Here is a 16,481-nt window from a genome sequence, read left to right on the forward strand (position 1 = left end):
TTATATATATTTTCTTATATATTTTATATATTCTTCTTTTCAAAGATTGAATATACATCACAAAAATTCAAGAGTTGCAGGAAACAGCGTGTCACATATATGTTAGTGAATATTTTATGATTATTTTCAATTATTTATTCGCGCCGCATACATATTTGCTTCCATTAGCTAAACAAGTTTGTTATTTGCACGAGTCTTACCTATATTCATATGAGAGATATCTATTTTTCTTGTGATATTTCTCATATGCATTTTTGCAAAAACAGTGAACCTGTCTTTGCTGTACTCTTGCTGGTCTCAATGTAATTAACACGACGTTCCGTCAGTACCTCCCGCTGCTTTTTGAGCCCCGGGGTTCGTTAAGCTCGGCAAATTAATTTCCATCGTACTTTCAAGCTCCCCTGACTGCAATTCTTGCGGTTTGCTCGCGCGAATGCGAATGCGCGCGTTTCGGGCTGTAATGCAGCGATTCACGGCCGCGGTTCTGCATCCGTTTTGTCGGACGATACCCCTTTCCCAAATGGAAAATGATGCCACGGGGGCGAAAAATACGGACGCTGGAAGTGCCAAGTCGCGAAGGAAAATTAAATAAATAAATTATTTACCTATAAATTAGGAAAAAATATTTTATGCGCGCTTTTCTTTCGGCAAGGAATAAATTAAATGTAACAAATCGAAGAAAATATTTTCGTGTAACATGATTTTTGTAAAATTTGAATAGTATGAATAGAGAGTGAATAGTACAAGCGAAATGCGGGACCCAGCATTCTTCCCAGATCTCTTTCCAGTTTGATTTCTTTAGATCGTTCTCTCAGCTACGCCGCGTTCTTTGGTGAAATCAAACATTTTTCTTAACGAAAAAGTTTATGAAATGCCATATAGAGAGTTTGTTTTAACCTTTAATCTTTAATATGTGTCGGATATTTTAAGAATAAAGCAGTAAATCAAACTTCTTTTGATAAAAAGAAAAATTCACATGTGAATAAACGATATATTATCTCTGTTTAAATTGAGTCGCGGGGGACTCAGTTATCAGAATGTTAATCCGGCGCCAGTCGTTTCCAAAGTAATAATCAGATAGTAGCGATCGATTAAACAAGATAAGATTGCTCCATTTTCCTCCGTCGTAAAGCAATGAAACATAATTATGAATCGAACTATGAGTCGAACTATCATCGTTATCGTTTAACCGAAGTTTCAACGTGAAAAACAATAAAATTTACGAATAATCGAGGAACCGATAACGATGCTGATAAATAACTTTTGGCGTTGTAAAATTTTTATGGCAATTACAGCAGCCGAATTATACGATCTTTGGAATCTTTTTTATATCTCATAATATCCTCGCAGATGCAGTAATGTTGCAATTCCAAGAGAAGATCGATGGCTCCGCAATACATCATGTCAGAAATTAATTCAAGATTTGATATCCTCCACAGACACGAACTTCCGCGGGTGAGCAAAAAAGAAAGCTCTGGACGAACTTTGTTAACTAATGTCGAAGCATGACGGAAAGTTGCGACTTTTTTCCACAACAGGGAAGAAGTAATACGCGGTGAATCGATTGGTCGCAAATGACGCAACAGACTTCCCGCTGTCAGGTACGAAATTGGGCGGGTCGCTAGATACACAAGAGATAATGATTAATTTCCTAACTTAATTTGTTAACTTAAGCTCTCTCTTTCTCTCTCTCTCTCTAACTACATAAACAAAAGACTAATTCGATTTTCACGCACATCTCTCGAAGCCAGTCATAATTTTACCACGTCTATATCATAATTTTACATTGATAATTGAACTCGAAGTTCCGAAACGACTTTCTCGAAAGCTTTTCCAAGACGTCTTATTTTCTCCTGTTTTTCTCTGAATTTTCGAAATGTACATCAAGGCGAGACCGGCCGCAAAGTTTAGCATTTCGAAATAACGAGATAAAACGAGGTGGGAAATTTGGTTTGTGCCGAGGCAACGTTCTTTCAGAAACTAATCGATTCGTGGCCACTGTGGGGCCATTTCGCAGGATCATCCCTACTAAGGCGAGGTTTTATCCACCGGGATTCGTCGAGTATCTCGATGTAACCTGCGAAAGGAACAACTGACTTTACCCCAGGAGACATTGCGCCTCGAAAATACGATAGAGAGAAAAGTCGTAGAACGAGTTCTCTCAGTAGTTTTAACGCGTACGGGTCAGCCGTTGGATGCGGGAGCAGAGTGAATTCCGCGAAAATCGATGAAAACAGTGAGATATTCGAGAAGTAACATCCGTCTATTTTGTCTGATTATCTTTATCTCGGATAACATAGAATTGCAATGCAAGTATTTCTCACATTTGTCCGCAAAGTTAATATATATTTTCAAACTTGCGTAAAGTTTTCATGTTTCATGTGTCAAGTTTTCAAAAAAAATTCTATAATATTCATTTAATTTGAATAAAAATAGATGGTAATAGCCTTTGATATGACAGCATAAATGAATCTAGAAAAGTTAATTAAACAAGATGAAGAATGAAAGTGATCGTGTCATTATTGTTTTGCATCGTTACGCTCAATTTCTAAGCCGCGATAAACTAAGTCGCGACGATTGCAATCACGGCATTCAAATTAAAGCGCTCGTTTAATGAAGAGGATTAGAGCGTACGATGTCTCGTCAGTAACAAAGCTCAAAATCCTCGACCCAACACTCGCAACTAAGTATCCTTGACTTGTCGACCGTTCAATCCCGTTACGAGAGTTTCTAGTTTAATACTGTTACAAGAATGAACGCGAAACAGATGTGTCCGCAGAAATCTTCTCCGTTTCACGCTATTAGTCTGAACGTTATCTTTACAGTGCATCTAACATCGAGTTTCCTCCAGTAATTCCAGCAAAGCGACTACGCAAAAGATATTACAAAGAGATTGAAAGAGAGAAAAAGAACGAGTTGCGTATATATTTTAATAAAAATAAATTGTTATGAATAAAAAGAATAATAGTACCAATATAAAAATAGCTTTTAATATAGAAAAGAAATTCTTTTCCTCGTGATAAAGACTACTTATTTCAACAACCAGAAGAATGTTGAGTATGTATTTATAGCGTCGTGACGAGTCATTTTGATTCCCTCGATCGATATCTTAATTAATGCAATTTGTATAGATTTCTTACTAAATAAGAAACGCGATTAATAAGATTGCAATCATGTTTTAGGCTGCTATCAATTGCAATGTTTATATAATAGAGAAAATCAGTCGTGTGAGTTGATCGGTTTGCTTATCAAGACTGTCATATTGCTGGACAGATGCTCGAAATATGTTTTCTTTTTTTAAAACTTTTAATATATTTATTAGAATATTTTCCTTTTTTTATTTGAAATCTTTTGTAAGAGAGAAAAACTTCTGTAATTATACAAAAATCACATTTTACATAATATTGATAAAAAATTATAAAAAGAAAGAAATTGGTATCACATACAAATTGTTATCATAGGCAAACTGACTGGTAATAATAAACTGGGAAAACACTTTGAAGTCAATAACTTTGAAAATCATTCTGTCTGGTTCCATCTGTTATCTTTCGTTATCAAAATCTTGCTCATCGTTTTCACAGTTGAAAATAAACATGAATGGTATAAACTGATTGATGCAGTTTGATAATGAAAAAAGGATCAATTCTTTAAAGTTATCAAAGAATCTGAAATTACCAGATTAATGTATGTTTATAAATTATTAATAATTATAAATAATTTATTAGGAACTTTTCTGAACAGTAAGTATTATCGCCGAGAAAAATTTTTGGTTGTGTAATGATTACAAAGTTGTAGAAATAAAATAAGGATGCGTTTGTGATAAAAAATAGATATGAATGTTTTATTTACTCCCAAAATATTTATAAAATTAAGATATTTGTGTATGCATTTTTATAAGTAAAAAAAAATAATACGCGTGATATCACGAGAGAATATTTTGTGAAAGTATTAAGATTGTCGAAGTTGCTGTTCGTGAGCTTTCATGATAATCGCTCATATATTATACAATACACTTGAAACACTTCAAGCCAGATAATTATCATCGAGTTCAAAGCTTATGATTAAAATAATGACGAAATTATAGCAGACGCTGTTTAAAGATTTGATTAATGCATATATGTATATGAGCGATTTTATATATATATGTTACAGGCTTTTTGTAAAATTAGTTTTGTTGCAAAAAGAAGGCTTAATCTTTTTATAAATTTCGATTCTTTGTGTCTATATCTTATAAAAAGATTAGATTTCTCGTAAAAAAGTTGAATTTATACAAAAGAATCTATGAGAGAGAAAGAAGGAAAATTTTTATTTATTTAATTTTTTTTTAGAAAAGTTAAAATTATTAAGTATTATATAAAAATATTATAAAAACTTAAATATATTGATAGAATTTAGTTTTTTTGTAATAAAAAAAATATTATTTATATCTTTCGAAGTAAAGAATCACCAGTTATTCTTATCCGATATACGAACACATTTATACATTTACGGCGTAAACCGCTTTTATAGATAAAAGTGTCATCAGATGGTGAAATTAATTTATCAATTTGCAAAAGCATGCGTTCTCGATAACGTTTGTACAATATGACGCTATATAACAGCTTCTTTATAACATTTCACAATCAACTACATCACAATTGATGATGTTGCTATTTTTACTCATCACAAATATTTAACATGTTATTTTCAATGCTTTCACGAATACAATCCGATACGCGAAAATTGCGAGAAGAAAGATTTTTTTTTCTTATTAAATATACGTTGCGCGCGATATTAAAATATGCGATGTAATTAATATTATATATAATATTAATATGATCTGATTATTAACATCATAAAAACAAACGTTTAAGAAATGAAAACTTTCATGTATCCAAATATCAAATTCTTCAATGAATCAACGTACGTGATTAATATAATATATTATGGAATTTTATGTCATTTTGCAACTCATATGTCTATACAAACCAAATAACGCTATCAGCAAAGCAGAAAGGAGAGTACAAATAGAAAGACTAAAGTAAAAAAAGATGTTTTAGTTAAAAATTGATTATACATGTTATATTCTAGTATGTGTTTCATTGCATTAATTAGAATTAAAGCTAAAAGGATGTATTTTATTGATTACTTTATTCTGCACTTTATAACGCTCTAGCCAATTTATAGAAATTTCGAGCGAAAAGTCAAAAACCTCATATGAAATAAGAATTGATATCTATTGATTCCTTTGTCGCCCAAATTTTCAACAGGTTTTTCAAAAAATATTCTGAAACTAAATCTCTTTTCTGACGTATGTCAAACAATTTTAATAATTTTTAACATCGCTTTTATGATGTCTATTAAAAATGGAACTTGTCGCAGAATGCACACGATAAATTGACGAAACATCGATGAGCTTATTTTTGGAAGCCAACTTTTTTTTGAAATTTATTTCTGATACAAAAAAAAACAAGAAGAAGGCCGGTGAGTGTTGTCAGGCGGATTCAATTGAAAACTTTGTCGAAAAACTTGGCAACGATGCTTAAAAGATGGTTGGTTTCTTCATCGAGGAAGCGGCGCGATAAAAATAGATCGATTTAGGTCATCTGGCAAGACTTTATTGCAACGAGAGATGGAGGAAAACGGTCCTCGGAATCGTTCGAATAATCGCGAAAATTAATAATTTACATCAAAAATATATCGGGTACAAAAAGATGGTGATAGTAATTAAAATCTTGAATAAAGATTTTGGATCGTTTGCGAATTTGCGAGCGAGAGCATTTGATATTGACTGCTCTCGATCAACGATAATACGGCCCTCGACTTTATGCGAAACGTTTCAGTTCGACATAATTTATATGCTACGCACATATAGTGAACGCACTGCGAGTGATATCAAAGGTAACTGATTTAACGTGACTACAGATTATAGCCTGTAGGCAGACACATTGGTCTTTGATGCTGCTCTCGATTTCCTATTACATCTACTCCTGTTACGCGTGCGGTCTTGTTTGCTCACGTAACATAACATCGTAACCTATAATTATGTCGTATAAAGAGCTCAAAATATTTCAAATTCATAAGGATATTATCACATTTCCTACCGAGATACTTAAATTTAAAAATTGAAGAACAGATAAATCATTCGCGCATGCGATAAATATTAGACGAGATAAAAAGAGAGAAAATATGAGTATATCGGGTCACTATAATATGGACTCATTAATTGATGAAGCAAAAGAATTAAGTAATCGACAAATGTATAGCTTATATTATTATTCTACGAAATTATCGACGAAAATTAGATGGACGTTTTGGAAGTAGACAGGCATTAAAGCAATGAATCGAGAATCAAAATAAATAGAGATATCACGCGTCAAGTAATGGAATCTTTGCTTTTTCAGTGACAGTTAGCTATATTAATCGCGCGATATTGAGTTAATCCTGACAAAGCATTATGATCGTCCGATGCAAGCACAACGATAATGACGGGATCTAGATTTGATCACGTCCGATACAAACGATTCCTCTGACGATCCGTTCAAGTCCCTTCGAATAAACGAGCAACGGGCTCATCCATCCCACAGATACCGTTCTCGTTTGTATTCGTCGCGGTATTCCGAACGAATCTCGATCTTTTCCAGCTGGATCTCGAAAATATTTTGATATTGACTGCCGATCCGATCTGCCTTTCGGTTCGATCTAATCAACGCGAATATTCTCGTAGTTGGAGAGTAGGAGAGAACTCACCTTCTCTTTTCTACCGCTTTCAATCGATATCCCAAATATATCTGACGTACTCGACGATGGGTTTTGGCTGGACCCCGTCATAAGTGTCCCTCGCTATCACAACGCTTATGTGTCACTCTGGTCCTGCGAAGACACGCGCGATCCCGTCTAATCCTTATGCCTTCGAATATATCACGCAGCACACGCACGTCTCGATCGGGAGGGAATACACGTGATTCACCGCGCAATATAGAGTACGAAATATAGAATATGTGTACGGCACTATTTTCACTAGACAGGACACAACGAGCTTGAGAAGGATGACGAACGGGAAAACGTCACGGCGCGTTCCATTGGTATAGTCACGAATCACTAAGTATCGTTCGAAGACGCTTGTCTTTTATAGGCGCGGGAAACGCTTAGATAAGATGAGCCGCAGATTGACTGATACAGGTTGCGATTGCTTGAGGAAGACGAAGTTTTCCTGCCGCGGGCAGACAATCGATACTTTACGGCTAATCGTGCGTCACGTGTGATGAAAGATTCACGCAAGATCCAAATTTGCGGTTTTGCGGCGATAAATGCGCGTAATAAATCGACCGAGATTATTTTCCTCTGGAGAGGAGATGCGTCTGTTTCTTCTAGTAATGAAAAACAATATAGAGGTTCCCAAATCAGTAAAATATAATATATGAATAATTTCTTTAGAAAATGCAAGCTGTGTGTGTATTTTTATGAAATTCTTGCAAAATTCGTATACAAAGTCTCTACATAGTTTCATATACATTCTTTTTGAATGAAAAACATTGATTATATTTTGTTGCCATATTCTAAATTTATAAAGATAAAATTATTATTATGGGTTTGAAGATAAATATCTATCAAAAGATTTATTATGTAATTATATTATATCCTAAAAAATATATATTTTTACATGTAAAATAAAATGTATACAATATGTTTCCTCTACCATTTTTACATTAATGGTTATTAATCGAAAAAGCAAATTCTTCAATTTGGAACTCATTTTCAGTCAGCAAAATTGTCAGAGGACATTTATTTTATTATTATTATTATTATAGAGAAAGATTATTTATTTGTATCATAACTTTTCTCTCAGTCTTTATAATAATATATTTTTAGAATTAAAAGTTAAAAAATTAGAAATTGTATTAAAAAGTCGACTTGAAAATTTTTTTTACAAATATACGCAACGCGATGCAAGAATTTTGAGCATAGTTGACAAGAATTCTCTTATTTCCGTTCATTAATTATTTGAAAATTATTAGTGCTCGTGTATATTTTCGTTAAAGAAGCATCGATCTCATATTAATTAACTCGCTATTAAACATTGATATGATTGTAACTGGATATCCTTTGTAGTCTCCTACTTTGTGACATTGTAAATTCCATTTATTGATAGCGTCTTTGATTAAAAGCGAGTTTAAATCGCTCTGGAAACGATTAAACTTTTCATGAATTCAGATACTACGTCGCGAGATGTATTTAGACGCGAGCTAGAACCCGAGACGGAACTATGATTTTCAGTCATTAATCACTCTCTTTTGCAAATATGCGCAACACGGAGCAATATATTCTGTTATCTAGAATATGATTTATTATAACGATTTAAGTAAGTCCAGGTAATTTATTTTCTTTCTTAAAAATGAAACGTTGCATACAAGAGCAATAGTATTTAAGATTTACATGTGATTACAGGCAGATATAAAATAATCGACATTTTTATAAAATTGTAATCTCGTAATCTCACGTCAGATCTAAAATGGAAAATTTCCTAGAACATTAGAATTGGTAACCACATACGGGAAAACTTGAGTCGAAAGATTCAGCGATTTCCGCTTAATTTGATTTTTCCTTACCGGTGTTTTAATAGAAAAATACGATTTAGCTATGATTTATGGGTGCTTTTCATAACACGGAAAAATGACACAAGGGAAATCCCTACATATATATGACAGTTCTATTGCTACAATTACAATAAATATAGCACAAAGTTTTTAAATTATAATTTTATATTTCTATTTTTGGGTTGTAATGCTCGGCTTGCAATGCAATTAATTAATTAACTTGTCCTGTATTTACTAAATTAAATCGAGTAATTTCTAAAAAGGTCGAATGGTCTGGTAATTGAATAAGTTTCCTTTAGTATTACATTAATTTAATCACGTCCTTTACAAGAAGCACGGACTGTTTGCGAACGTTCTTTCTCTTTGCATCGTGTAAATTACCGGAAGTATGAGAATTCCGCAAGAGAAGATCGCAAAAGAATTCAAGGGAGAAGAGCAACAAGACGCGTTAAAGGAGAACGCTCACGGAATTTATTACGACATTTCGGTAGCAATTATTGCATCTGACGCATGTAGTTTGCAATTATTATTTACTGTCATTTTATATTTAGAATTTAAAGATAATAATTTTTATTATTACATACACATTAATTAGATTTTGAAAATCTGTGGGCAGGAATAATTCAACTGTTAATTCAATCAAAAATTCATGTAACAGCATTTGAAAGTTCGTATTCGGAATAATATCTAGAATTTTAATGGATTTATTTTTTCCGTTTAATTCTTGAATTAGATACTATTAAAACTAATGTTATTTTTGTATAAAATATGAGTTCTCTAATTTAGAGCTTTCTCTAGATGACAAAAGAATGACAGAATTTTTCGATTAACCTTGAATCGCAAGAAATGCATACTGAAAATAACCGCGCCGGTTCTTAGACTGAAGTAATAATAATGATTCATGATATGGTCGTATGCATATTGTTCTAAGGCGTTTCGTAACGAGTGACGACACATCTTTTATCTCGCATTCCGGCACCGCAATAAACAGCGTGACGCCTGCGTTGACAGCCGCCAAGCGTGTTTCTGCCAGCCTGACATGACATTGACCTTGACATTCCTGAAACCGCGAGGTCAGTCCTATTCGCCCTTTCTGCGCTTCGCGGAGGAAAACGAGATTCACGACCCGCGCAACCCGAGTGTCGTTGCAGCTGAATTTGAAACGACACTTTTATCGGCGAGATGCCGACTTCGGGGACGATCATGAAGAAACGATCCGAGTCGGTCCGAATGATTGACGGTTTTTTCGCGTACCGCGATTTCTGGCCGCTCTCGAACGACTGACGCCGCGACGCCTCGACGTCGAGGTGCTTACGCAACGACGACGGCGACGTCTTGGTCCCTCCTTTTATACGAGATCGACGTCTGCATCGTCGGCATCAGGTACTAGTCGAACCGGTCGTAATCAGTATGGACCAAACAGACAAAAAATATGATGCGATGTGATAGTATCACCCGTTCTTGGCCATCAAAATGCAAGGTCAATCCATTCGTGAAATTTCTTCGTGTGTAATCGATCATGATGTTGGTGAAGTAAGACAATATAGCGGTTAATATAATATCAAATTTTTTAAATGTAATCACCTTTTAATGTGACTGACATGAATTAGCTGTGAAATAATCATTGATCATTTTATTTTAGATTTACTAATTATAAGCAAATTACGGTGTTAGCTGAAAAGAGCTAAAGCGTGGATTTGACTGTCGTAAATATGGATTGTTGGTATACAGTACTCTATAACTAGACTCTTATATGGATAGATCCAAAACGCGTTATATAATCGATTCTCCGTTTTCCGAACCGGCTATAAATCGCGACGGCATCGATAAGATAAACCTTGTCGAAATTCATCTAAAGATTTTAGAGAAAGATGAATAGATGACAGTGTCGCATTCGTCAAAATGGAATAAATCGATGGTAAATCCATTATTTCTACGGTATACTACACGCGACGTAGACAGAGCGATCCCAGATCCGCAGCAGCACACCTGCACAAGATGACTAAGGAAAATCCATCCGCGAATTGATAGAACGACCCGCTTCTTCGTTTCTTCCAGCTCCTTGATCATTTTCAAGAACAATATCAAGTCTCGAAACAAATTTACGGAAAAATGTTTGCCCCTTATATTTTTTGTACAAAATCGCGGTATCCCTCCGATTGTTTCCGAAAACATTATCACAAAGATCACAAATGATGTTACAGCGCGCAAAACGCGTTTGTTTTATTTCACTGTTTAATCGTCATGGAATCACTTGTTGCGTAAAAAATTCGCGCATGAATTGATCCGTTGGGAATGTAATTATGAGATAATATCGTGCCGTTGCATGCACTTGCATTCCATCGCAACACGCTGGTTCATTTTTATCTATTTCAAGCAACGCGAAATTTAAATTGGCCACAACGTCGATTCGCATGTCGGATGCATTTTAAACTCTGCGCGTATGTTTTACAGAGCGCTTGTAGTAGGCCCTCGTTGCGTATTTTGTCGGCTCTGCCAGAATTATTGTATTATTACGCGTGCGAGTGAGATTACATTTTCGAAGCGAGCCGAGTGATTTGTCAGTGACAGACCGCTGCTGCATGTCACACGCAACACGCGACATGTCGTCGCATCGCCGACGGTGTCATTCGGGCGTGAAGACGACCGTAGGAAGTAATGTAAAATTAAAATCCGCGAAGCAATCAGTCAAGTGAGCCGTGATAATCTATATCTGCAATGAAATATTTATGCGACGTTGACAGATACAACGATAACGATAACGACAAGTGCCGGACTTTCCTACGCTTATTTTTATTTACGCGTTCACGTGCATTTCAGACGCGACAATGAAATCCCGATTGTTTGTTTTTAAAAATTAACGGTGAGAGATCTCGCGTAAATTTCAACGAAAAAAATTCGTGTCACGTTAATATATAAAACTTGCAGAAACATATAAATTAATTTCTTTTTAGGAAAGAGATCGCGAAACGGCTATTGTATGAAACAGAAATGAAAGCCAAAGATGTGTTCGAAATATATATATATATATATATATATATAGCGAGAATTAAAAAATTCATACGTCCAATATTAGAAAATAACTTTCTGTTCTCTCACTTTTCAAGTTTTCTGACTTTTCGTGAACCAATTTACGATCGGACCAATATTGCAACGAGCGCGCTTTATTTACACGAGCGAGATTTTAATAATATCCGTCATATTCAATACTGATTTAGGATTAGGATAATATCAAGGATAATAATCAAGCGTATAGAGTGCGATACAAGTGTGTATCGTGGTTTCCGAGCGCAGGGGTAGAGAATTTCGAATGACAAAGGATCGCAGGTAGATGGAGAAACTAGGAAACGGAGCCTTCTCTCAGTTCGCGGTTACCGCAACAGCTGAAATATAACCTGGTGCCACAATTGCCTCCCGCTGGCAGCTATGAGCGCGGCAAAGAGACCTTTGAACCAACCCCGGGGTATCGTGGACACTGAAACCGTACATAGATATACATATGTGCGTGTAGGTGGTGTTCCAGACGAAATATGTTCGAGCAGATTTGAATCGTTACTGTCAAATCGCGAAAAGCTGAAAAGCAACGAGAAGCGAAATTGCCTAAACGATAAAAGTATAAACGCATCAAACTATCCGTAAATAATCGACGGTTGTTAAAATCTCTACCTAGCTCAATATAGATGATCCGTTATTGAAACATAACTCTTCCCCGAGTCGGCGTATTGAAAAAACCCACTTAACGGCCGTTCTTTCCACTTTTCCGCTAAAATAACTTCTCGATTGTATCGATTCTTCAATCGTCCTTCCACTCTTCTTTTCCCATTTGATAGAAAAGAAAGCTTTAAGAATCCGAAGAACTACTTAGTTCGTCTTTAGATCCAATTGTAATAATTTAGCTGGATTTATTTGAAAAATTAAGCGCTTATCAGAAACTATTACGTTTTATTTATATTCAATGTTGATAGAGTGTGAAAAATGTGATTAAAAATGACGAAATAATGTTAATGCAATAATCCGATTAAATAAAAATGCATATAGGATCAAAAAAATATGAGAACCGTTTATTTTCTATATAAATATTTAGTTTGTCATATTTAATTTTATTTATAATAATTATAACAGTATTTCTTATAATTGGGAAAATTGTTTTGATAATCGATTGATAAACATTTCTTTCTTTTCTGTCTGCGTAAACTATGCAAAATATGATTGTTTTTTCTCTCCCCCTCCCCCCCCCACCTCCATTTATTATAAAAATAATAAAGTTTAACACAAAGGATATTTGCTCAAATCTATTAACAATGGAAACGTCTTTCATCAGAGGCACGGGATTTTATTAATTAATTCTTATTTCTTGCTAAAAAGTATTACATCGAGCTCGTTAGATTGAAAACAAAAGCTTCGAGCTGCAAAGAAACGAAAGAGAGAGAAACAGCCTTTCTTTCTTTGATAATTTTTAATAACACGGTTGTCTTGATATAATCGCTATGCAATGATTCCGTACAAGCTCTTGGCTTAACACAGGGTTTCGAGCTCGCAAGCAAGGGCGTCGCCAGAAATTCACCTCAGGTCGTACGAAACGCGGGTTTATATCTCTCCGTTGATGTTAGAAACCAAATTACGTCAAGTTAGTAATCCATGTAAAGTTTCGGTGAGCACGTTTCGTATACTCACACTGTTGAACACAATTTTAGGATTTCAGCATTTATTTCACGTTTTATTTACATGCGACAATATAAAATGCGAGATTATAAAACCGTGCATAAGAGTGCAGGTCGTTAATCGGACCTACGCCCATGCTCGCCCAGCTGTATATCGAGTCGTCGTTTCTTCGATCCCATGATTATTTCCCGCTCCCCTGTGCATCGTTGCCCGTTCGTGCACGAAAATGGGACGGATCTGCAGAGGACGGGCTATTCGACGAGAAATCAGACCGCTGCACGGGAAGAAAGCGAACGTTGAAATTAAAGGTGAATCGTGACGCGGGAATGCACGGGTTTAATATCTCCTCTTCGTCTCTATCCCGATCTCTCGCGAGATGCGAACATGACGATAGATGATTTTTATCTCGTTAGATTCGTTGCACGGTCGATTCGCATCCGATGAAAAGAGAGAGAGAGAGAGAGAGAGAGAGAGAGAGGGATAGCGAGAGTCAAAAAAATAAAGAACCTTCTTGGGCTTTAGAAATTACGATCGCGCCGCGCGTCCGTAAGTAAAATCACTGGTGCGATTCGCCAGAGAACAATTCGCGCGGGAACAATCCGTCAGCGATTGATTTGCCATTGTACGTAGTTCACTGTCGTCCTAGCTCACTTTGTTAACGTAGATATGACGCGAGCTTGATGCGATACATAGATTCGGTGCATCTGTATAAATATCGTTACGCATTGATGACTCGGACTCGCTGATGATTCGGCGAGTTTTCACAACAAATTCCTTCGTCGATCTGGAGTTTATTTGTCATGAATTGATCTAGACAACTTGTAACACTTGTACATGAAATAACGATTATATATGAGATAATTTCAATATTTAATATAATATAATTGTAAATATATTATTTCATATATTAATAATAATTTTTAATCGCGATATTTACATCTCAAAAATTTTGAACATCATAAATATGTAAAATAAATCCGTTTTGCGCTGTTAATTTTCAATTCTCTCTTTTTAAAGTATGTTATATTTTTCCTTAATGTTTTCTTTTCTTTATAGAAAATTATTTCCAGATTATAATATTTCATTCTATTTTATTACTCGTGTTTCGCGCTGTCGGTTAAACCATTCACGTTCCTGTGTTTCGTGGTAAATCTCGCGTACGCGTCATATTTTCAGTAAAGCCGAAGAGTAAACATGTCGCGACTACCGGTGCCAAGTAGCCGTTGAATCCAAATCAAACACAGAACGGTAATGAAGGATCCGTTGAGGATACACGCCGCGTTTCGCAATCAGCCACGGATTAGAGCTCCGCTGAGCGTGTGCGAACATTCTGAAGCCGTTTCGCACTTAAATGCATACGATGGCTAACGCTAAATGATGTCCCATCGATCTGCCAATACAAATTAATATCAATGATCCGCGATTCGAGCAGGCGCGAGCATTTTAAAACAAAATACTCGATGCTGTTTTGCAAACTGATGCGAAACACATGGTACACTTTTCGAAAAGTCCGCAGATACTTTAACGCAAAAAGGATTCGCGTAAATTTGCGGCAAGGAAAAGCCCGTTAAATTTGAAAATTTCAATTTGGCTACCATCAAACGAACGTTTATCCGCTTCTTTATATCCCCGAATATGAATAAAACTCATTACCGTTTAATTTTTCCGCTGAATATACGATACGATTGCGGGAGGAGTGAGAAAAAAAAGAAAGAGAGAAATATCTTTTTGAATCTCAAAAGAGAAAATCCATTGCAACGTGTGCGGGCAACCATTATTTATAGTCTCGCATCCGACGCGAGCGTTTCTTTCGCGGCTGTATTTTTATCACAGCCTCATAAGCGCATAGATATTTATGCCGTAAATATGTATCCGGGTGGCGATCATAAATTTTGCGCGATACAATTACGACGCACGAGTACATCTCCCGATGTCATAAAAATGGTCGTCGTTATTGAATTATAGTAAGCGCGTATACATATAAAGCAACTATACCGTTCTTAATTAAAATATCGCGCACGAGATACGTGGACTGGATTACGTGAATCGGGATTTTGCACGACGAATTACGAGGCGGAATCTCTTTATTGTTATCGCCGGCGTTTTTTACGAAATCACTTCAACTAATTCGAGGATCTATTGCAAATGCAGCACCGGTAACGTTCTATTGTCTGACGCGAGGAAGAAAGCATTGCATATGAAATTGTACTTTGTATCGATTTCCAAATAATTTTTAACGGAACAGGATATACAGGATGTTAAAAAGAAGTTTAAAACTGAAAATTCATATACCAATTATATTGCAAAATGAAGATGAAATTAATTCTTAATTCTATTGATAGCGAACAGTTTTTCAAAGATATCTTTCTTCTTAGATTTTTTTTCTATACAGAATGTTAATTATAGTTAATGTTCATTGAAAACATTTAAAAAAATAAAGAATAGAAAAAAAAAGATTGCATTGAAATTAGTAACTTTAATTATTTATTCAGTCTGCGTACAGGAGTTAAAAAGTCAAAGTTCGAATCCCGTAGTCTGTGAAAGACTTTATATAACTTCTTAATCGATTTTAATTCTCCTCGTACAACTTTTCATTAAAATATAGATTATATGCTAAATCAGCGTTTCTAGAACAGACTGTAAGATTTCTTCAATATAATATATAACTCAAAGAACAAAGCGTCTTCTCTTTGCATTGCGTAAAACGTATAGGTAAAACGTATACGTTGTACATTGGACCATTCAAAACTAACTAGCCAGTGTGCACGTGGAAACGATTAGAGAAGTTAATATAGCTCAATAAACGCGAATATTACGCCACGTCCATTGCAAACACGAAAAGTTGAATTAATAATACATTTTACACTTTACAGAGCTATTATCGTCAAACATACCCATCATTTCCAAAGGCAATAACGCTATCATTTTTATCACCGTAATAACCAATAATTAAAAACAACTAATAAATACATAATAAGTAATGAATTTTGAAAGATTGTCAGGCAAAATAAAATGTAAATATAGAGAAATAATATAAATAAAATAAGATGAATTACAATATACAAACATTGTCGATACAGATAAACAAACAACGGCGCAAACAATTTAATTTAAGAAAGGTTATCGAGTACGGTAAAATTTAAATATGAAATAATAATATAAATTCCGATGTAATATAAAATAAATATATAATAATCAATTAATTTTTAAAGAGTGTCAGGTCCGGTAAAATAAAATATAAAT

General features: G+C 35.0%; 1 long non-coding RNA gene across 1 annotated transcript in view; it reads right to left on the reverse strand.

Moving 5' to 3' along the window:
• Nucleotides 1-13,295: 13,295 nt before the first annotated feature.
• The window catches only part of LOC115237698, an 18,651-nt gene continuing 15,465 nt past the window's right edge, over nt 13,296-16,481 (reverse strand). Inside the window, exon 5 of the long non-coding RNA XR_003884380.1 lies at nt 13,296-13,512. This is a non-coding gene — a long non-coding RNA (uncharacterized LOC115237698). The remainder of the gene's footprint in view (nt 13,513-16,481) is intronic.

The sequence above is a fragment of the Formica exsecta genome, unplaced genomic scaffold (assembly GCF_003651465.1).
Source record: "Formica exsecta isolate Colony F162 unplaced genomic scaffold, ASM365146v1 scaffold3056, whole genome shotgun sequence".
Taxonomy (NCBI): domain Eukaryota; kingdom Metazoa; phylum Arthropoda; class Insecta; order Hymenoptera; family Formicidae; genus Formica; species Formica exsecta.